Here is a 24,437-nt window from a genome sequence, read left to right as displayed (position 1 = left end):
CTGTTGCGATCATTTGGGAAGTAAACCAGCGGATAGGAGAATTCTCCCTGTCCCTCTCCCTCTTCTCTCTTCCCTCTTCCCTCTCTCAAATCTTTGGGGGAAAAGAAGACTGGAGATCAGCACAACTCCACAGGAACACAGGGAAACACCAAGAAGAAAGCAGTTCTCCAGAGAGATCAATGCTCAGGACAAGTTTTACAAAGGAAACCCTGGGTCTGAAACCACAGAGGACTATTACTTGGAAAACAGTTGGGAAATCCCTGCAAACACAGAAATCCATTAAGCAACAACTTGGTGGGGGAGGGGCAGTAAAGAGACAGCAAGTTCTTGGAATTATCCAAGAGGACTGCAGCCAGGAGATGAGAGTTTGGGAAGGCTCAGGGAAGATATAAGTGCAGATTATGAGAGGTTTTGAGAATCCACAGGTGTATGCACTTCTTATCCTTAAACAATGTGTCCCCACAAACTCTGCAAAGCAGGGACTCCTGTGATCCAGTCGTTCTCCTCACACCAGCTTGCACACCAGGACAGCATGCAGCCACAGGGCCAGGGACACCACAGGTCCCAAGGAATAAACCCCTTGAAGGCACAGCGGGGTTCTAATGCCCAAAGTAATCCTGGGATTACTCTGCAGATTTGAAAGAGAAAGTAAATTCTTCAGGAAATGGCATGGAGAATCCTTCACCTTCTGATAATTAAAAATATTTTTCTATGCCTGTTTTAGAATTCCTGTTCTTTAGTGGTTTGAGAAGACCTTGTGCTTCTCATGAGCCTAATTTAGCTGCACCGCTTTTAATGCTGTATTTTTAATTCAATCAACTTTTAAAAATCTAAAGGCATAAATATACATGCAGGAACAAAAAGCTAGTCTCCAGACTCTCCTGGAAGAAAAAAAAATGAACTTTAAAAGATATCTGACAACTCATGCTATGATACAAAGCTATAATTTAATACTAGTAATTATGGTATTGCATCTTGAGTCCAATGAATAGATTTAGATCTCTGGATTGGATATAAAATCATTTAACATGACTTGACAACCCCATGCCTCAGCAACTAATTAATTTTGTTACAGACCACCAATCAATAAGCACGAGACAAACACTAAGTGATGATGACATCACAGCCCACTGATACTGAGACGCTGTGCACTGAAACTTCTAGAAGAGCTGTCGCCTGCATTCCTGCTAGCACTGAAGTCAGCGGAAGTGCCAAATGCAGCAGGGCGGCACCCAGCTGGGGGCTCGCCCTCCGCCCGGACCCCTTGCTTTGGTCATTACATTCTTCCCATCTAATTTCCACCAGCAACCTCCTGTGAGCTTCAGTTGGTTAAGACCTTCCCTCCCCTCAGCAGCCTTCTGAATCTTCCCACAGCACAACTCGGAGGGGGAGTAAATCGAGAAGTATTTTAGAAACTCATGCATTTGGGCCCAGACTCACTCTTGCCCCTGAACCCCTGAGTCTGCGTGGTGGCTCCAAGATCAAGGCCATCATGCCCGGCAGCTGCTGCAGGGAGAGAAAGGGCAGCACCATTGGCAGAATGAGTCCCAGGCTGGGTGGAGAAGGGAAATCAGAGAGCAAGAGAACACGCCTTCTACCTGGAAAACGTATCGTCCTGTTTGTAAAGCACTCACTGAACGTTTAGGTTTAAAAGTAGTCAGCAACTGGGCTTCACGGCTGCAAAGACACAGATTCCAGGGTCAGCACAAAACAGGACCAGGAGTCCAGACTTTATGTGCAGGTCCAATCACAAACGCAGCCTCTGAGCTTACACCGTTCTGTTGAGCAAAACTTCAGCTGCTGAAATGATCAGAACCACAGGGCCCAGGGACCAGGATAAATCCCAGCCGCACCGGCCCGCCCTGAGAGAGTCCCATGCTTTCACTTCCTCACCAGACAATAAATCCCAAAAGGCCAGGGACAACATTCTGTTCATTTTATAACCAAACCCTCCCACTCCCCACGTCCACCCCTTGGTTTCCCGCCCCAGCATACAGCACAGGACTTTACAGAAGCAGTTGGTTCCATCGCAATTTTTATTTTTTGAGGTCTGGCAGGTTTAACAGGAGAGAAAAAGCTGCTTTGTGTAGAGAATTATTAGAAACCATCCCAAGTTTTCAGTTCAGTCCAGGGACTACTGAGCTGCCACAGTTCTGCCATGCATTTGAGATTCCCACAGTTCTACAGCACTAAAAGAAGTCTTACCCTAGAGGAGTTCATCCTGAATGCCCGTGCTCCAGTGAAACCCATCAGATCAGCACCTGGGGTGAGAGATGTTTGTGAAGACGCTGACGAGGAGGCCTTGTGGCCGAAGGGAGAACCCCACCGCCGCTCCCACCCTCACAGAAACAAGGCTTCCCCTCCCCTGTCCGTGGCACTGTGTGCACCTAAACCTATCGGCCACGGCTACGGGAGCGCGGAAGGAAAATCGAGAAGTTTCCACAATAAAGGGACAGGCGCTCAAAGAGCACCTGAGGGAAGCGGCCGATAGAGACGGCACCGGAGTGCGAGGGAGGCCCCGCAGCAGTGCCAACTGCGGTGAGCTGTCGCAGGAACGGAGTGTGGGAGCCCGCGGAGGGAAATGCACGGCCCTCCCGCACCAGCAGCCAGTCAGACAAGGCCCGCGAGGCCGCGCCACGCGGAGGCAGCCACGGATACCGAGCTCGCGCCAGCCCCGGGCCTCAGCTGTGCAACGTACAGGAGTCCCGCGGCCGCCGGAAGCAGCCTCGTCCCTCTCAGCCTCACAGGTCGGCGGTTGCCACGCTGCGATCCCGCGGCAAGAGCGATCACCTGACCAGGCCTGGCCAATCAGAAGCCCGGGCGCGGCGGCTCCGCCCCAGCGCCACACCCCCCGGAAGCTCTGTGCGACTTTCTGGAATTCTCGGCTGAGGCCTGGTGGTTTCACTGATGCTGCGTTGGGAAGGATGCAATGGCACACTGCTGGTGGAAGCCCTCCAGGGAAAGCCTGACTGAGAGTAACGATGACCTGGGGAGAAGCAAAGCCCAGCGGAGGGCCCGCCGCTCCTGGCCGGCTTTGCCACGTGCGGGAGCTCCGGGCGAGCGTTTCTCTCTGCACCTTCATCCTCACAGCGCGGGAGCTCCTATTCTACGCGCAGTAAAACCGCCCTAATAAAAACCGGTTAGGAATTTGGATGTCCGTAACTGAAGCATGCCTGTGAAACAACTGGCTCCCCCAAGACGACGGGTCGCATACGTCAGCCTCAAGGTGCTGTGACAGTTAGGTCCCGTGAGGCCCTGAGGATGGGGCACCCGATGGTGGCTTTATGGGAAGAGGAAGGGAGCCCGAAGTGCACTTGCTGGGGCTCAGCCTGGAGGCCTCGGCCAAGTCCTGATACAGCAAGAAGGCCTTCACCGGATGCTGCACAGATGCCTGCACAGAAGTCCTGTTCCTGGACTTCCCAGCGTCTAGAACCTCAAAGTTATTCCTTTATGAGGAACAAGCTTCTGTCCATTTTAAATTACCCGGTATCAGGTACATTGGTATAGCAACAGAAAACTGACAAGACACAAATTAGGTACATGGGTGAAAAAAAGAGGACTTGTAAGGAACACACTAAAAATTCTCAATAGATGCTTACTGAAAAAATAAAATGTTAGGAAAGGCAACAAAGCCAGCTGACTTCCACGTAAAGAAAGGAAAAATGTTCCAGGTTCCAAGGGCCAGAGAAAGGAGTTCATTCAAAAAAAAAATTTTTTTTTTTTTGTGACAGGCAGAGTGGACAGTGAGAGAGAGAGACAGAGAGAAAGGTCTTCCTTTGCCGTTGGTTCACCCTCCAATGGCCGCCGCAGCTGGCACGCTGCAGCCAGCGCACCATGCTGATCCAATGGCAGCAGCCAGGTGCTTCTCCTGGTCTCCCATGGGGTGCAGGGCCCAAGCACTTGGGCCATCCTCCACTGCACTCCCAGGCCACAGCAGAGAGCTGGCCTGGAAGAGGGGCAACCGGGACAGAATCCGGCGCCCCGACCGGGACTAGAACCCGGTGTGCTGGCGCCGCAAGGCGGAGGATTCGCCTAGTGAGCTGCGGCGCCGGCCAGTTCATTCAAAATTAGTCAACATTTATTTAGAAGTGAATCTTGGTAACATGTTCCTCAGGTGAACTATGGTAGCCAAGCAAGGGAGGGTTGTCAAAAGTCTGTCTGCGGGGCCGACGCTGTGGCTCACTTGGTTAATCCTCCGCCTGCGGCGCCAGCATCCCTTATGGACACCAGGTTCTAGTCCCAGTTGCTCCTCTTCCAGTCCAGCTCCCTGCTGTGGTCCAGGAAAGCAGTGGAGGATGGCCCAAGTGCTTGGGCGCCTGCACCCGCGTTGGAAACCAGGAAGAATTACCTGGCTCCTGGCTTCAGATCGGCATAGCTCTGGTCATGGCGGCCATTTGGGGGGTGGACCAACGGAAGGAACACCTTTCTCTCTGTCTCCCTCTCTCTAACTCTATCTGTCAAATAAAAAAAAAGTCTGCTGAGTTTTGACCTGAGCCATGGCCCACCTCATCACCCTCACCCCCACTGTTTAGCAGGCAGATATTTTCTGCTTCTGCAGACTCTTCCTTTCCTTGTCCAGATAAATAACTCCAACCAAGATTCAGCTGATTCTCTGCAGCCTGTTCATAATAGAGAAATGATAACTCTTTCTGTGATACTGGCTCCAGATAAGAGCCCAGTCTTCTCCTCCATGATTGCAAATGCATTAACAATGTCACCAGCTACTTGGAGTTTGAATTTCCAGAGAAACTGAATAATGTCAGCTAGAGGACAGTAACTTGTTCTTTCTTCTCCAAAATACCACCAGTGTGTCTTCTCTTAATTAAAGCAATGACACTTCCGCCAGATAAAATCAAGATTTTAACATTGAATGACATCAGACAGCCTTGCTTCTGATAAACTCATACCAAATCACATTCACACATTTGTTTTTAGATTGTTTTAACTAAAGAAGCTGAGTTAAAATGCACTGCTGTCCTAGGCAGTGTGCAAAAATATTTCAACTCTGATAGTCCAATGAAATGACTTTTACTCAATACCCCAAATCCTATCCCCCCAAATCCCATGAATTGATCCTTGGACTTAGGTTGTTATGTGAAATTTTACTATCATGGGGAAATAGGTGAAAACACTGCATTTAGGTTTCTGTTACTAATAATTTAGTAAGTCTCTCTCTTGGAAATATTCTCTGGGCTGGAAACTTAGGTAAATATTTTATGTCTGAGGATATCACATCTAATCATCATTAAAGAAATATGTTTAGTTCTTAAGAGTGTTGTAAACCTCTGGGAAAACATGGCTGATTGAACTCATATAATAACATAAGTTTCCTCCAAAATAAGTAGAAACATAAGTTTCCACTGTCCACTACCAGGACAGTGATTTGATATTAGAAACATGCACCAAACCACACATTCAGAAAGAGCTGGAGAGTGGCTTGGCCTGAGGGTTCACCAACTTCGCACTAGGGTTACTCAGCGCAGACTGATGCACATGAAATAGAAACCCTGGAAGCAGAGGTGAGAGTACAGCTGAAGTCAGGAGCTCTGGCTCAAAGTCTTCCCCCAGAGAAGTGAGACCCTGAGATGCCCTCCTTCATGCCTGGAGGACTGAAAGGTTATTCTGTGCAGAGATCACAGCGGTAGCCGAGCCACATGGGCCTGGTCTCCATCCTAGAAACAAGGCATTCCAGGAAGTCTGCATATTGAACCCTTGGGAGAGTCTGTTGGTTCCCTCATCAAGGACAGCGGGGCCAATGCCCCCACACAAAAGACGAGAGGATTTCTCCTCCAAGAAAGTTGGAGAAGAGACTCACAGAAAGAAACAATTAGGGAGACCCAGAGAAGACAGTTCATGTGTCCACAGTTAAAGCACCTCCAAGTGTAGCCTTCAGGACATATAGCCAGACCACACCATTCTGGCTAGTCTTGTGGTAGGGTAGCTCACTCTCTAACATAAGATTATGACAATGTCTCCCTCCTTTCACCAAACTTGATTCGAGCTCATCTGAGTCCTTTCCGACGTTGGGCTTCCCTCTCTGTCCTTACAGAATCCAGTTTAAGCAAAAACCTGTGACAGTTAGCTTAGCAAGAATCCCCCCCGCCCCATGCATGTCTTACTGCCCTCAATACCTTATCAGCCTGGCCTGCCTTCATCAAGAATTCTGGCAGGTCAGCCTTCCAAACTCCACCCTCCCATGATGTCTTCTCTTAGAATTTTTCACCTGCTGACCCCATCCCTTCTTCTTGGTTCTGAATCCCACTGGTCCTTGTATTCAAAATCCAGCCGATTTTCTCTCCTCCTACTGCCCTGTCACAGCAGTCACTGTATCTATCACCACTGCTTCCCCTTGAATAGAATCTTCCTTATTCTCTTTACCACATATCATGAATAATTTTTTTAAAAAATTACCACTTGTAAGAAAATCTTCAGTGTTAGTGTTATGGTGCAGTGGTTTAAGCAGCCCCCTGCACCATCCCATATAAGCACCAGTTCCAGTCTCAGCTGCTCTATTTGTGATTCAGCTCCCTGCTAATACACCTGGGAAAATAGCAGGAGATGGCTCAAGTGCTGAGGCCCATAACATCCACTTTGGAGACCCCAGTGAGGTTCCTAGCTCCTGGCCTCAGCCTGGCCCAGCCCTTGCCATTGCAGTCATTAGTGGGATGAACCAGCAGGTGGAAGATCTCTCTCGCTCCCTCACTATAACTCTGCCTTTCAAATAAATAAACAAATCATTAAAAAGAAAATCCCTGATATGAAAAACAAAGCAAAAAACAATCTCAGAAGCATCTAAAGAAATCAAAACAGAACAAAGAGATATCTGTAACAAAACAGCTCATATTAAATCAATCCTCCAAGGACAAGCATCTTTAAAATCAGGATGATTTGTTCAAATGTTGCCGGAGGACAGTGAAGAGAAACCAATGGACTGAGGGACCAAAGGCAAGAAAAAAAGAAAACACATTGTGATGAGTGAGGTAGTTTACTCTTTGTCCTTATTCCTCTGAAACACATGTCAGTTATGAACATCAAATGACAGGCTGAGAAATGAGCAGAAATCACCGCAAAGGGCTTGCAGTGGTCTCACTGAGCTGCAGAAACGAAGAGTTCAAAGTTATGAAAACAGCCAGGATTTTAGTGAAGAAGGTCTTGAAAATAAGAAGCCTTGCAGAGAATTTAGCCCAATATTTTTCTAGACTAAGAATCTAAGCAGAGAGCAGCAACCAAAAGACTAAAAAATATAAAGCAAAATAGAGTTTCAGCAGCCTTGCTGTGTTGCAAAAACAAAAATTGAAGTTCAAGGCCAGCCACGGAAGCCAACCCTGCTATACACACCAGGGTATGCCCTGGAAGGAAGGGAAAGCTAGGGAGACAGCAGACCTCATAAAGACTGAAATATCCTCAAATCATCTCAGTCCCACTGCTCCTGCCAAAAGGAAACTAAATCCTTCCTCAACAAAGATAACACTATCCAGTGGCTCTTAACTTTCTTATATGTCATATCCTGCAGTCCATAAAAATTATTAAGTGTCAAGAAAAAGTAGATAAGAGAAATAGGCTCTGAGTTATTAGATATAGATTTTAAAAGAACTTTGATTAATGTGTTCAGGTGGAGAGTAGAAATGTATCTAAAATTACCAATCAAATAAAAATTCTAGTACTCAAAAATACAATAACTGAAATAAGCAATTAAGTAGGCTTAAGTGCACACTAGATCAAGTAGTGAAAAAAATGTAAATTTAAATAAAACATTCTCATTGAATACCAAAATACTAAATGATGAAAAATACAGACAAGAGAATAATTTATGCTATTCTCTAAAATATCAAGGATGTGTATTTTTTATTTCTAAAACAATGACCAGAATGAAAATAAATATTATTTTAAAATATTAATGAATCAACAGAGAAAATTGGATTATAAAAAGCTTATTTTGTTCTAATGCATATTAAACCAAGGAAGCCTTCGGAATTGGAAGCATGTGTGAGACGCTCATGAAGCAGAGGTGAAACTGGCTGAAATCAGAAAGTTTCCAAATCCAAAACAATTGGAATAAGAATAACAAATGAAAAAGATGTAACAAATAGAATGTAGGTAGTAATATGGTAAATTTAAATCCATATCCAAAATCTAGTAATAATTATACTTGGTTTGAGCTAAACCAGTAATTACAACAAATATGAAAATACTAAGTTCTCTAATTAAAGGGGAAAGATTAATAGACTACTTTTAAAAACTACATCATGCTTCATATTTAAATATGAAAAATTTAAGTACAGAGATATTGGCAGTAAAACAATTCCAAAAATATATGACTCAAACATTAATAAAAGAACAAGTACAGCTACACTAATATTAAATAAATTATATGTAAAGGCAAGAAGCAATAGTAGAAATAAAGACAGATACTCCAAGGTTATAAAAGGCTTAGTCATCCAAGAAGATGAAATAACTTTAAATTACTTATACCTAACAACATAGCCCCAAAAGCTGACAAAATAAAAATTCATAATAGGACCAGGAAATATTGATCTACTCTCAGCAAATGATAAAGAGTCAGACAAAAAGAAACAGTAGCATGAAATATATGACAAGACAATCAACAAATTTGACTTATCTGCTTGTGTTGAACTCTGCATTTAATAACTGCAGAAAGCGCATGCTTTTAAATGCGTATAGAACATTTATCAAAATTGATTATGTGATAAGTCATAAAACAAGCCTCAAAAATATTTTCAAAGGGTTGAATAATATGGAATCTGTTCTTCACTATATTGAAATTGGCCTAGACAACCATCATCAAAAAAGGTAATTTATCAAATTTCCAAATGTTTCAAATTAAGAAACTTAATTATTTATAACAAAATTGGAAATATATTGAAACTAATGATAATACAAATATGAACTAATGTAGAGTTCAGCTAACATCACACTTACAAGGAATGTCATCACCTCAATGTATGTATATGATAAAAGAAAAAAATTGGAAAATCAGCCATATAATTCATCACAAAACTATTAAAAGAACAATAGATTAAACTCACAAATATTAGAAAGAAGGAAGCAATGAAGACAATAGCATAGCTTAATGAAATATAAATTTTTCAAAAGAAAAAGCACAAAAGCCAAAAATTGAAAATATCAATATAATTAATTCAACCCTGGAAATTTTGGTCAAGATCAAAACAGAGAAATAACTAATTGAATAACTAATTGCAAATATCAGAAATAAAGGATGTCACTTAGGATCTTAGGTATATTAAAAATATAGGAAGAAGAGGCCGGCACCACGGCTCACTAGGCTAGTCCTCTGCCTTGCGGCGCCGGCACACTGGGTTCTAGTCCCAGTCAGGGCGCCGGATTCTGTCCCAGTTGCCCCTCTTCCAGGCCAGCTCTCTGCTGTGGCCAGGGAAGTGCAGTGGAGGATGGCCCAAGTCCTTGGGCCCTGCGCCCCATGGGAGACCAGGATAAGTACCTGGCTCCTGCCATCGGATCAGCGTGGTGTGCCGGCCGCAGCACGCTGGCCACGGCGGCCATTGGAGGGTGAACCAACGGCAAAGGAAGACCTTTCTCTCTGTCTCTCTCTCTCACTGTCCACTCTGCCTGTCAAAAATAAAAATAAAAAATAAATAAATAAAATAGGAAGAAGATAAACAACTTTATACTTAAGTTAGAATATTTAAATTGAAAGGATAAACTGTGCAACCAATAAAGGGTTAACATCCAGAATATATAAAGAGCTCAAGAAATTCAACAATAACAAAACAAACAATCCAGTAAAGAAATGGGCAAAGGGCTTACTTAAACAGGCATTTCTCAAGAGAGGAAATTCAAATGGCCAACAGATACTTGTGAAAATGCTTAGGGAAATGCAAATCAAAACCACAAGGTTTGAACTCACTCCAATTAGAATGGCTAGCATACAGAAATCAAGGAACAACATTGCTAGCAAGGATGTGGGGAAAAGATAAACTGATCCACTGCTGGTGGGGATGAATGCAAAGTGGTACAACCACTGTGGAAGACAGTATGGAGATACCTCAGAAACCTGAATATAGAACTACCATATGATCCAGCGATCCCACTGCTGGGAATTTACCCAAACCAAAAGAGAACAGTACATAAAAGAGATATCTGTACCCCCATGTTCATTACAGCACAATTCACAATTGCAAAGATATGGAATCAACCCAGATGTCCATCAGCTAGTGACTGGATAAAGAAATTATGGTATATACACTGAGTGTATAAAGCTGAGTACTACTCAGCTTTAAAAAAAATTTAAATTCTATCCTTTGCAACAAGATGGTCACAACTGGAAACCATTCTTCTTAGTGAAATAAGCCAGTCCCAAAAGGACAAATATCATATTTTCCCTGATCCACTGCAACTAATAGAATACCTGAAATGTAATGTATTCCAGCAAAATGGTCATTTGGAGAATGGATGATTGTTTATAGCACTTGTCTATTCCACTGAGGAACCGTATTTTGTTTAGTTTTGTTTTCTTTCTCTTCATACTATCTGCTGAACTCCTCTACTTAGAGTAGGCTGAACTGTAAGATTACTAAGTAAACTGATAATCAACCATTCTGGCCAGCGCCGCGGCTCACTAGGCTAATCCTCCGTCTGCTGCCTGGCACACCGGGTTTTAGTCCCAGTCGGGGCTCCGGATTCTGTCCCAGTTGCCCCTCTTCCAGGCCAGCTCTCTGCTGTGGCCAGGGAGTGCAGTGGAGGATGGCCCAAGTGCTTGGGCCCTGCACCCGCATGGGAGACCAGGAGATGGCTCCTGCCATCGGATCAGCGCTGTGTTCCGGCCGCGGCGGCCATTGGAGGGTGAACTAACGGCAAAGGAAGACCTTTCTCTCTGTCTCTCTCTCTCACTGTCCACTCTGCCTGTCAAAAAAAAAAAAAAAAGATAATTGATCATTCTAAAACAATAGGAATCCAAGGGGGGAGGAAGGGAAGGGTTGGAATGTGGACAGGAGGGAGGGGAAGCCCCACTTTTTTCCTAAATCTCTATGTATGCAATACATGAAACTTATATTACTTAAATGAAAAAGTTTTTTTTCTGCAAAAAATGTTGAAATCTATGCATGGCATAGTCCATGAACTTTTGAAGACCCCTTGTAGGTTCTATCCATCTGTCTAGAAAATCCAGATTTAAGCATGCCTTGAAAAGCACAACTGACACAAGAAGTTATATTAAAAAAAAAAAAATTAAGGGCCAGCACCGCGGCTCACTTGGCTAATCCTCCACCTGCGGCCCCAGCATCCCAGGGTTCTAGTCCCAGTTGGGGCACCGGTTCTGTCCCAGTCGCTCCTCTTCCAGTCCAGCTCTCTGCTGTGGCCTGGGAAGGCAGTGGAGAATGGCCCAGGTGTTTGGGCCCCTACACCTGCATGGGAGACCAGGAGGAAGCACCTGGATCCTGGCTTCGGATCGGCACAGCGCACCAGCCATAGCAGCCATTTGGGGGGTGAACCAACGGAAGGAAGACCTTTCTCTCTGTCTCTCTCTCTCTCACTGTCTAACTCTGTCTGTCAAAAAAAAAAAAAAAAAAGTTAAGGGCAGTTAAATGCACTTAAAGAATTTAAATCATAATTTGAAATTTTTCCTGAAAGTGAACTGAAGACCCCGGTGATTTCACCAGTGTAGCCTTCCTGCTATTTAAGGAAAAAAATATCCTTAATCTCACAGAGAAACTTGCAGGCTTCTCGCAGATAAGAAGCCAACTCTATTGATGAGGCCAAAATAATCTGGATTCTTACATTTAATAAGGACATCACAAGAAAGAAATATCGGGGTTAGCATTGTGACACAGCAGGTCGAGCCATCTCTTGCAATGCTGGCATGTCATATCAGAGCACCAGTTCAAGTCCCAGCTGCTCTGCTTCTAATCCAGGCTCCAGCTAATGCACCTGGGAAGACAGCAAAAGATGGTCCAGGTGCTTGGGCCCTTGTGACCAATGTGGGATATTAGGATGGAGTTCCAGGCTCCTGGTTTGGGCCTGACCCTGTCCTGACTAGTGAGGCCATTTGTGGAGTGAACCAGCAGATGTAAGATCTCTCTCTCTCTCTCTCTCTCTCTCTCTCTCTCTTTCTTTTTCTCTCTGTTTCTGCCTTTCAAATAAGTAAATCCTTTTTAAAAAAGAAAGAAAAATTGAAGGCCAGTAATTCTCATTTAGGTGCAAAATAATAAGTAAGATAATAATGAACGAGATCCAGCAATATGTAATAATACACAACATTAAATTGAGTTTATTATAGAAATGCAAGACTGAGTTAAGATTATAAAACTGATCAGTGGCATTCTCCACATTACCAGAATAAAGGAGACTAGCAAATAATCAATAGCATCAAAGCACGTGATGATACTGATAATACCTATTCTATAGCTGAAAATAAGCTTTAAAGATGCTGGCTTACATAATCATGAACAGTTTGTGCATGATAAAATTGTTGTTCTTTCTGGCAGTTTTATCACCATTATTAATGATCATTTCTGTTTGATTCGGGAAAACTCTGCCCCCTTCCTACCCACCATAATTCAATTAATAGAGCATAAGATTTGGAGTCAAAGGATTTACTAAAAGTCACATCACCCTCTAAATTTAAGTTTCCTAATCAGCAAAAAGGAAATAGCAGTGTCTGAACTGTTACATTACAGGCAATGAATTGGAAAATGCTCAACTGATAATGAAGCACCCATTAATATTGTTATTACTTTACCACTCCAAAATTCAAATGGAGCAAATGACAGTGAAGGGTACTAGGTTTCATTCAGGGTATAATCTCTTTAATAACAATTATGTTTGTTTATATATGGAAATTAGAAGTGGTTATATTCCTAGACTGAAAATTGGATGAGTATAGATGATCTGAATGCAAACATTTAAATGAAATAACTTAAGACAGGAAATCCTCTCCTCCTCCAAAAACAGCCTCCTCCCCTGCCCCCTGCCCAGCTCAATGAGTGGATGCTTTAACTTGTTTTCCTGTCCTGTGTGAGCAGGTCACAGCTCTGAGAGACCCAAGAGTTCAGCCGTGAAGAAGACAGGGTTTGGGTGGGGAAGTCTACTCCTAGATACAGTGTGAAATTAGATAAGCCGTTTGCTGTCTCCAAATCTATTCATAAAAGTGAAAATTTCAAACTTATCTCATGGACTTTTAATAAAAGTTACATAACAGAAGGCATGTGATAATTGTACCTGGCAAATAGTCACTGCTTTTTATTAAAGATATTCATCTATCATCAACGTCCTAAGTATCATTATTTCATGACAGACCCAACTTTTCACTGCATGTGAAATAAGGTAGTTTAAATAAAGGAGATTTTACTGGATTGGAAGAGTCGAAAATATTTTGAGACAATGATCACCAAGATGATCCAAATACAGTTTATGCATTTCCAACAACACACATCTGTGACAAGGACTGATTTGAGTGATATTTGTTCCTCTGTTTTCTAAGTGATTTATGACTGCTTTTTAACAGGAAAGCTAGAACTGGCTAGAACTAAGGTTAAGAGAATACACATCCACTTGTCAAATGCGTCAACGTCATGCTTTTTAGACAGCTTCCCTAGGTGCTGGTACATCTATCAGATCAAGCGGCAGTGGCCCTTCATGGTGGACACTGCAGTTTGCCCAGTGAATTTCTGTTTGAGATTACCCCATCCTCCACTCCACGTTGTCCTCTCAGGGCTATTAATTGTTGGGCCCAATCCCTACCATCTTAGGCACAAAGTGTAACCTGTCCAGTGTTACACTTGACTGGGGTAACTATATAGGATTGGAACAGGTTCACTAGAATATTTCTCGGGATTTGCTCTGAGGAATCTGGAGAAAACATAGGCTTTCTCTCCCTTTAGGAACAAGCATGCAGTTCCCAATGGCTAGTAATTCATCTTTCCTATCATGGAGATAAGACTTGCCTGAGAATGAAGCCAGCATAGAAGGAAAACAGGGCCAGCATAAGGACAGAGAGAGTCACAGGCTCAGTGAGACTGGTGGAGGCCCTGGAACAAGACCTGGCTAAGGCCTGCCACATTTACCAACCCCCCATGCTTAGTTTCATGAGCAAACATATTACCTTTACTTCCTAAGTTGCTTCATTTTCTTTACCTCTAACCAAAAGGCTTCATTAATGTACTTATAGAATCACACATTTTCTGGAATATTCATCAGTTGTCAGTGGTTTGCACTCTTCCATCTCTATGTGTACCCTAGGGGGGAAAATATTTAGAAGAAGATCTGCACTGAGATTAAGCTAGAGTCTCTAGTGTTGGTTGCATGTTTTGTTTTGCTTTGTTTTTCCTTCAAGTTAGAGTCATCTGATGATGGCATAACTTTGTATCTCCTTATAGATAGTCTTCTGTTATTGAGCATTATATACAGCACCACAGAAGTCCATAAATATTAAATAACAATGGAAAATTTAAGAATTTCAAATGAGTTTTATTTCACAATCCCTCTAACATGAGCAAAAGGAGTACTACACTTTTTCATTGTTTTCAAATTCATTTTCTGAAAATGCATTCCGATACAGGAAGGGCTGTCTCCACATCCTGAAACATTTTGAACTCAGAAAAGTAATTCCCAGTGGATCTCACAACTGATCTAATACAGAGGAATAAGGATCCCCAGAATGCAAGTTTGAAAAACTAAATTTGATTTTGATGTCATTAAGTAATAGCTCAAAGGAGACTGATATCTGAGGTATATAATTGATCTAGACTAACCAGCTCAGCCCCATCTTCACAACTACTTGTCCATGTTGTCAAAATATCTCCTTTTTTAAAGATCTATTCATTTACTTGAAAGGTAGAAGTCAGAGAGAGAAGGAGGGAGATATGGAAGGAGGGAGAGAGAGAGAGATCTTCCATCTGCTGGTTCACTCCCAAAATGGCCACAATGGGCAGGGCTGGGCTGGGCTGAAGCCAGGAGCCAGGAGCTTCTTCTCAGTCTCCCATGTGGGTGCAAGTACTTGGACCATCCTCTGCTGCTTTACCAGGCATATTAGCAGGGACCTGGATCAGCAGTGGAGCAGCTGGGACTTTAAATATTGCCCATATGGGATGCAGCCACTATTGGTGGAAGATTAACCTTCTATGCCACAGCGCCAGCCCCAAAATATCTCCTTTCTTTGCCATTAAAATAATGACATCTGCTTGTTGAAAAATAAATAAATAAATATTATAGATGCTTAGAGACTAGAAAATAAAACTCTGTGTGTGTGACTCTGCCTTTCAAACAAATAAATCTTTTTTGAAAAATGGGGTCCAGCATTGTAGCACAGCAGATTAAGCAGCTTGCCTGTGATGCCAGCATCCCATCTGAGCACCTGTTTGAGTCCTAGCTATGCCACTTCAATCCAGCTCCCTACTAATGCCCCCCAGGAAAGCAGTGGACGATAGCACAAGTACTGGAATGCCTGCCACCCAAGTGAAAGACCTGGATGGAGATCTAGGCACTTGGCTTTAGTCTAGCCCAGCCCTCGCTGTTGTAGTCATTTGAGGAATGAACCAACAAATAGAAAACTGGATCTCTTTCTTTGTCTTTGTCTGTCTCTGACTTTCAAATGAATAAATAAATCTTAAAAAAAAAAAAACTCTTCTTACCACATTTGATCCCTAGTCTCCAGGGATTACTATCAACTTCCTTTAGCATTGATATTTTAATTTTGTTGTGCACATGCCATAATCTACAACAGAAAAATGCCACTCAGAAGGTATCTCTGACTGAACAAACCTAAAGAATGTCTGAAAACCAGAGACAAGCTCAGTAACTCCATCAATGGAATCTATATATCAATAGTTAAAAATTACATATCAAGGCAAATGCAAGATGATTTGGGCAGCCAGTCCACGTCACTTAACACAGTTTCTCTATGGCATCACCATGTGTCCTGCTTAGAAACAGGAAGTGAGTTCTCACTCAGTCTCTAGAAAGAAACCTGCAGTGTCCATCTGGTTTGAGTGCGCTGGAGGTTGAATACAAGGCAGGAGGAGCGTGAGAAAAGCTGAAGTTAGTGTGGTTGTCCACTCCCACCATAAAGGTGGTGCACACTGTGCCTTAAATGAGAGCAGAAGAACATAAAGTGGCCTAGGGGAGACGCAGAAGCCCTACAGGCAGTTAAGCTGTCTGTTGAGTTAGAAAACCCTCACGAAGTGGTGACAGCAGGGAGACAATTTGCTGAAACATCTGCTGAAGGAAGAGGTTCCAGCTCATTGGAACTTCACTCACTGAATGCTTGAACGAGTCCCAGAAAAACAGAAGCCTGTGCAACATTATGTATGCAAGGGAGAAACATGCTCAGAAATCGTGGCCCTGACAGTCACACACTGCTCACCGTTAGCCAATTTTGTTATCTCTTCAAGCAGCCCACGTAAAGTGGAATGGATACCACCCAGGCAGAGCTCCCTACATTTTGTCTGTGACCTGTCCAGGTGTCTTGACAAGAAGTGGAACTCTGGAACCCCTCCTGCAGACTCCCACCTGGCCTGAGCAGTACCTGAACACATGCATCTGTTTCCACAACGCAGTGTCAGCTAACTCAGGCAAAATGTGTGCAGGCATCAACGGATGCCACATGTTAGTGCAATACATTTCTAATTATGTCACAACATCATAAATACCCAGCACAGCTGCATCTGTGCCATTTTTGCTGAACTGTGCTACCCAAATGTAAAGGTTGTCATCAATCATATTAGATTTTTATCAAGGTGCCCACCTACAGAATACAGCAGATGATGAAAAGAGAGACGAGTGTTACCGTGTCCATATTGTCCACATATCATTTAGGGCCAAAAGAATTCTTAATTTTGTCCCTTCACACATCAAACATTATCTGGTGACTGATTTCAGGGAAACAAAGGTGAAAGCAAGGAGGATGGCTTACCAAATGAAAATGAGCTGATGTCTTGGTTGTGTGTGCACCAATCTGAGTGTGTATGATGGGGCCACACTGCTCTGAGAACTGAAACAGGAACCCTAATTATCCAAGTCTACAATGAAGTGACTCCCTTTTGTCCCTAATTTTGGGTTCCTTTTAGGTAAGTTTGCCTGATGATTTTTTTCTTCAGTCAGTAGCTGTTATCTGTCTAGTTGATCAGAAGACAGCAACTGTCCTTTACCTTTCCTAAGATCTTTCAGGTTGTTTGTCCTTTCTGTCTTCTCTCTTCCTTTCTCTCTTTCAACATTTACACAGAAAACCACAGCATGTGTGAGACATTTCCTAACTCAGGAACATCCTGCATGAATACGGAGAGAGAGAGACTGAATTTCAGCAGAGGTTAGACAAGCAGCCTCATGGATCACCGTTCCTATAACAAGAACACATTTTTCTTGTAGATCACACACAGAAAGTGCCTCCTCCTTCCTGTCCGTCTTGCTCCCATGGAACTGAACACAAGCAGAAAGGAAAGTGAAAAGCTGTTGACAGCTGATTTGAAGAACTACTTCAGGATGCAAGTTGATGGTGCACAATGAAGTTCTCTATTTCCATTCCAATCACACAAAGATTACCCAGTTGTGTCCTCTTTGCATGTTCTTCTAATATCTTTATTATTACATCTACTGTTGCTTATTATTTTAAGTACCAACCATCTCTTGTATAATCTATGTCCAAATCCTGAGCTACAGAAATGATAAATGTGCCATCTGTCTGATGTGACTGTAGAATCCAGGATGCAGCCTGGCCTGGCTCAGTGCTCCAACTCTGTCCACCTGAGCACTGATATGGGGTGAAAATAGTGTGGGTAAAACTTCTATCTCTGCCTTGTATTGCTTGTTTGAACTTCCTTGAGTCATGTGACAATAACCTTTTACACAGTTTTAAGCTCATGAGAACAGCATTTTACTAGGAATCAATATGCGTATTTTGAGGTACACTTGTTTAAAGGCTTTGTTTAAGCTAAAAGTAAATATTTATATGTAGAAGGGAGGCAGGGGATGATGAAAGGAATTCAGGGAAGTTTAGCAGCTGCCCAAACTCTCAAGCATCATTAACCCCATGAACTCAGTCCCCACCAAGGATGAATCGGAACCCTGCTACTTACAGATAATCAGACCTTGGCAAGATGGAGAAATTTCTCAAAGCACAGGTAAAATTAGCAAGACTGAAATATCTGTCTCAAAACGGCTGCAGGACATTCTACAGGTTAGATGGCCCCATGAACTCTGCCACCTTTATTGTAGGTCAATCCCTGAGACCAATAAGTCAGCATGGTTTAGTAAAAATAATACAATCTCATTTATACTGCCAAACTCATAAAGAAAAGTCAAAGTTGCAGCTATATATGAAATATTTAAGCTACAATCACACGTAAAAAGAAATGTAGGCCGGCGCCGCAGCTCACTAGGCTAATCCTCTGCCATGCGGCGCCGGAATACCGGGTTCTAGTCCCGGTCGGGGAGCCAGATTCTGTCCCGGTTGCCCCTCTTCCAGGCCAGCTCTCTGCTGTGGCCAGGGAGTGCAGTGGAGGATGGCCCAAGTGCTTGGGCCCTGCACCCCATGGGAGACCAGGAGAAGCACCTGGCTCCTGCCTTTGGATCAGCATGGTGCGCCAGCTGCAGCACGCCGGCTGCGGCAGCCATTGGAGGGTAAACCAACGGCAAAAAGGAAGACCTTTCTCTCTGTCTCTCTCTCTCACTGTCCACTCTGCCTGTCAAAATAAATAAATAAAAAGAAATGTACAAATTCTCCCTATCCTCTATCAAGTGCCTTCCTTCGGCACTGGGGTCCAGAAGGTCCAGAGGCAGTAAACTCATCCTTTCTGGAGCACTCCTTCTGCTTATGTGCAGCATAAGCCAGAGCTGGCACACACGATCTGGATCTTTCCCCTACAGGCCCAGGCTCCATATATGCTGCCACCATCTGGGGCCATGAACCAGACATCCTTGATGGCTACACACACAGATTCTCCAAGTTTCTAGACAACACTGACAGCAGGGAGACCTATGAATGAGAATCAGATCCAGGATCACATGTCCAAATTATTCAGATGAACTCTACGCATTCTCTGTGCATCTTGGGGTTCAGAAAGTATGATCACTGCATCCGCGTTATACTAATTCAACACGTGAACACTGGTGGTTTGTCTTCACAGCGCTTTCCACAGAGAAAAGGCCATTGTCTTAGCCCCAACATCGCAGCATCACTTGTCTTCCCTCCCTACAGCTACCCGAGTGCTTTGTAATGATTCTCATTATCTCCTGCAAAAGTGTGTTAGGGGAAATTCAGTTGCCAGGGTTTGTAAAACAAATTGGCAGGATCCATGTATTGTCAAAGCCCTATACATTATCACTGGAAGCATTCAAGGGAAAAAACTGGCAAAAGGAGTATATATAAAGATAATAAAACCATCTGGGCCCAATTTAGCTCTTGCCATATCTAAGCTATTGTTATTTTTCATTGTTTTGGTTTCCTGCCCTGACTCTATAAGTAACACAGGTTGTGAGGGTGGTTTTGCATTCAGTGCCTTAGATAACACCAAAAGCCTAAGACTAATGGGAAACCAGATTATACATTTATTATCAGGAAAAATCTGTTCTGCTGTTTCTCAGTATCACATTCATCAGCAGTCCTTCTACTCCAGAAGAAAAGGCTTTGGGAGATGCAACCGTTTCATGCCACACAAGAGCATATTTCCTCTCATTTGCCAGCACGGAGTGTGGTCAAGCAGTGTCCGTTCAGGTGGGAGGTAGCTGTGACCATCTGGCCCCAGGAACACCAGACAAATACAATAAAAGTTTCTTTATTTTTTTAAGAAATAAAATCAGCCAAGTCCATAAAGCAGCAAATAAACATCTATCTAACAATTTAGCAATGAATAATGTAACAAAAAAATAATTGGAGCCCAGACATTTAAGCCCTTTTATTCTTAAACTATCCCTCTACATTCAGATCTTACTGCCACAGTCATCACCTCACCTGCGGTAAAGCTTTCAAGAGTCCTTGCAATAGGCTAGCAAACACCAGTAAATAGTTCACAGATGGGATTGTTCATCAAGCATGTTGGGCTACATCGACCCAATTCAGAAAAACCTCTGCTTCTGGAAGCCACACTGAGCATTCTGAAAACACAACGCCAAGCTCCGGGTCTCAATACCACACGGATAACCGAGTCATCACACACACTTGCTCTTATCCCCACCCCATTGCGCCTCCTGTAAATAGGGCAAGGTGCAAAATTGGCATAGCAAGTTACAGGTCCTGCTGGAGGGAGACAAGTCAGGAGAGGTGGCTTGCACTATGGGTTCCCTAGAAGCTGAAAGTAATCACATAGGCTCCTGGGTTTCCACTGTTAAAGAAAAACTATAGTAGGAACACTATATCTGTGGAACGCTATGGTATTTGTCCTTTTGTGTCTGACTTATTTCACGTAGCCTAATGTCTCCAAGGCTTTTCCACACTGTAGCCTGTGTCAAGCTGATTACCAGCTCCTTGTATAAATGTACCACATCTTGTCTATTCATCCATCTGCCAATGGACATTTAGATTGTTTCCACCTTTTAGCCATTGTGAATACTGTGAATACTGGGACTCTATGGGTTTTTTAACTTGAAGCTTTGAAAACCTGATGGTGTGGGTAATGCAAGCTCACTCAGAAGATAATGGCATCCCCTCCTACAGGGCACATACAAAAAGCACTTCTGCACCTGCTGCCTTAACAGGCTGGCCTGCAAACATCCAATCACGATTCATACACAAAAACTTAAAGCTGAAAATACTGACTGACAAGCAACCTTGCAATCGTGACCCATTGTAAATTGGAAAGTACCCAGATAAAATATGCTTAAAGTCATTGCTTTCCAGCGGTCAAAAACAAATTAAAAGCCAACGTTTCTGGTTATTTTCCAGTTGTAAAGAATAGATGAAGCTATTTTAGATAGATTTCCTCTATATTCTACCAAAGGAAACAGTACATACCTTAGTGAATGATACTTCTCAAGGTTAAAATATATTCTAAGAGTTAAAAAATGCAGTCTAATGATTTCTAAAAATATAGCCTATGTTTTTTTGTTTCCACCACTTCCAATTTATGAATTTATCATTTAGATTAAATAATCTGGGTTGAATCTATATTACAAATTAATTTTTAATTCACAGATATTAAATTCCTACTGAGTACAGTAGAGTGGTTTCACTTCTAAGCAGTAACAAAAGTTTTTGGCAGGACACTTAGCTTATTAACTTACTTAACATATTTCTCTTTTTCTTTACTTTTCCTAGTCTTTCAAGACTATCCTAGAAAACAAATGGAAAGAGAGCAGACACAATCCTCTCTTTATAGTCTCTGGGAATTAAAATTCAAGTAGGATGCTGTTTGTGTTCTCAGGGCAGCTTGTAAAGGCAGTATCTCCCCATCTCTCATCCCTGGTTGAGTCCCTCATAAACTCCCAGCTTATCTGCCATGAGACTGCGAGTGGCAGCTCTTCGTGCTACTAAGCTTCCTGCCACTGTATTCACACAACCTTCCTTGCCCTGTCACTACTTCCAGGAGGGAGATGTTTATAATAAGATTACCCACGGCTGACAGCAGCAGAGAGGACTTAGCTACTGGGGTACCTAGTGATGGAACCCTGATCGGTTTGTCTCAGGATGCAACAAGAGAGTCATTGTCTGAACAGGAATAAGCTGTATGGGCCAGCCTGACACTTCTCTCTGGAGGTGTTTAATTGCTCAAAATGAAAGCAGCGTTGTCACCACCTGGTACTGGGTAAGAATGCGCACATACCTGGTAGAGGCAATTTTTCCAAATTAATACCAGAAAAGAATCATATGAGTAAAAGAAAAAAGAAGAGTGTCATCATGATGTTGACTGGCTCACATGTCTTGGTCCATGGACTCTGCTACCCAGCGTGCCACAGACTGTGTCATTTGTAACCAGCACACATTCGTTTATCACCGTTCTCAAGGATGACTTTAAAGGTCCAATTGTGGGCAGACTCTGTTTGCTGAGGACCCATTTCCTGGTTCATAGTGTCTCCCCACCATGGCAGAGGGGTGCAAGGGCGCTCTCTGGGTTCTCTGCTTTGGAAGCACTGATCCCATCACAAGCACTCCCTCCTCATGATCTAGTCCCCCCGAAGACCCCATCTCCAATACCATCATACTGGGGGTAAGGTTCAACGTATAAATTCAGGGGGGTGACATATTCAATCCTTGTCATTATGATTATTTAAATACTATTTTTAAACATACCTTCTCTGCAAATGATTTTTTTTACTGGTCTTTACATACCTGATCAAAAACTCCTGCAGGATCAGAATATCATTAAAACAAATCAAAATAAAACTGGGTTCTCTATGTGAGGTTCATCTATCTCTATAAACAAACTAGTAACAAGAGTATAGTGGGGTTTGCTTCTAGGCAGTATTGACAGAAACAAAACATTACAAGTATGAACTATTTCTCTCCTCATTTCTCTCCCGGTATTTCTCCACCCCTACCCCCAGGACTATCACCACTGATTTTCACATTCATTATTCTATTGTCTTATTATTCTAAGCTGTGGAAACAGAGCAATGGAAAAAGGGGAGTATAGGAACAATGTGTGGTTCCTACATTCAGGAAGTTGGTCTCAAAGAATGAGTGCTGTCAACAGTGGATGATAAATCAGGAAGGTGGCGTGGTCAGTATGGTAGCACCAGCTGTCCTGAGTCAGAACACACATGAGCACTCACACTCTAACCAGTTCACACATGAGCACTCACACTCTAACCAGTTCACAACACCAACCACAGACATACCTGCCTCTGTCAACTCCAGCCCTGAGGGAAGATGTGGAGAACAAAGATTTGTAGAATATAATATCGATGATAGACATAATCCTGGTGCCCCCAAAGATTTGCAAGCAAATATGTTTTCTTTTATTGCGAAAGGGACTCCACAGGCATGTTTAGTCCTTGAGATAGGAGAGCGTCCTGGATTATCCAAGGGGCCCCAGTGTCATCATAAGGGTCTTTATAAGGTGAAGGCAGGAGGTCAGAGGCAGAGAAGGAGCTGTGATGACAGGTTGGGGCAGGGAGGGCCCTGAGCCAAGGAGTGCCGGCAGCCCCTAAAAGCTGGAAAGGGCAAGGAACCCCTTTTCCCTGAGCATCCAAAAGGAACACAGCCCTGCTGACACCTTTATCTGAGCCCATAAAAACCCACTCTGACTTCTGCCCCCAGGCTGTTAGAAAACAAATGTATGTTGCTGTAAATGAGTGAGTTTGCGGTAACTTGTTACAGCAACAGCAAGGGTCCGAGAAAGTCAGCCTGGACAAGCATCCTCTGAAAGGTTTTGCTTCACATCCCTGGCACCTGAGAAGCCATCAGGTAGGGAGAAATCCGGCTCACAACCTGCAATGCTCCAGCATCGGCTTGCCCCCAGGCCTCAGTGGGAAGCACCTGCACCCATCTGGACTGGGGACAGTCCTTTTTCAACTTGTTAGTGTCAGTCGTGTGTGCATAAGAAACCACACTAAATCATGGGCAACCCCTCCTTCATTTATGTCCTTCAATTAACACATCTTAAGCATCAGTTAGGAACATGGCTCTGTCCTTGGTAATACAAGAAAGATAGATTGGTAAGTCCTGGGGGCCGGCGCGCTGTGGTGTAGCAGGTAAAGCCGTCACTTGCAATGCTGGCATCCCCTATGGACACCAGTTCATGTTCTGGCTGCACCACTTCTGATCCAGCTCTCTGCTATGGCCTGGGAAAGCAGTAGAAGATGGGCCAAGTCCTTGGGCCCCTGCACCAGCATGGGAGACCCAGAAGAATTTCCTGGCTGGCTTTGGATCGGTACAGCTCTAGCCATTGTAGCCAACTAGGGAGTGAACCAGCAGATGGAAAACCTCTCTCTCTCTCTCTTTCTCTCTCTCTCTCTCTCTCTCTCTCTCCCTCTCCCTCTCCCTCTCTCTCTGTGTAACTCTGACTTTTAAATAAATAAATAAATTTTTAAAAAACCAAAAAATAATGAAAGAGAAAAAAGAAATGGAGTGTGTTTCAAAACAATGGTAAGTCCTGGATCTAAAGAACGTGAGCTTCAAGGCAAGAAGAGTTATGGCCATAAATAAATACTCTGCAAGGTAGATGAGAAGTGCCAACAGGGCAGCGACACATAATGGTTTCTGACATTCAGAAAGAGCAGTATCAGGGCTTGCCACAGAGAGCGTGTGCATACACAGAGCGGACTGAATTCTAGATGAAGCATGAAGGACAGTGAGGAGAAGGAAGCAGACTTTGAGCAGAGAATTCAAGAACGAGAGGATTCTCAAGAAGGGAAGAGCGCAGTCTATGGAGCAGCAAAGACACAAAATCAGAAAAGCATGGGGGCACTCACAAGAACATGCACAAGGGCTTAAGGCGATAAGAGCAGAGGATTGTGTCTGATTCGTTCACTCGACTCCTACGACTAGCCCAGTGCCTGTCAATAGCCAAGTTCCC

The 24,437-nt window shown here is 43.4% G+C and overlaps 1 long non-coding RNA gene across 2 annotated transcripts in view; it reads right to left on the bottom strand.

The window, feature by feature from the left end:
* The window catches only part of LOC127487367 (uncharacterized), a 334,927-nt gene extending 332,139 nt beyond the window's left edge, over nucleotides 1-2,788 (bottom strand). Inside the window, exons 1-2 of one of the 2 annotated variants that reach the window (XR_011378078.1) lie at nucleotides 2,699-2,788; nucleotides 2,206-2,261 (exon numbers count right to left, since the gene is read on the bottom strand). This is a non-coding gene — a long non-coding RNA (uncharacterized lncRNA). Of the gene's footprint in view, nucleotides 1-2,205; nucleotides 2,262-2,471; nucleotides 2,678-2,698 lie in introns of those variants that run through there. The other variant, XR_011378077.1, reaches the window with a different exon arrangement.
* Nucleotides 2,789-24,437: the final 21,649 nt, after the last annotated feature.

Source organism: Oryctolagus cuniculus, chromosome 8 (genome assembly GCF_964237555.1).
Source record: "Oryctolagus cuniculus chromosome 8, mOryCun1.1, whole genome shotgun sequence".
In the NCBI taxonomy this organism is placed as follows: Eukaryota; Metazoa; Chordata; class Mammalia; order Lagomorpha; family Leporidae; genus Oryctolagus; species Oryctolagus cuniculus.
This window is presented reverse-complemented; position numbering and strand designations above follow the sequence as displayed.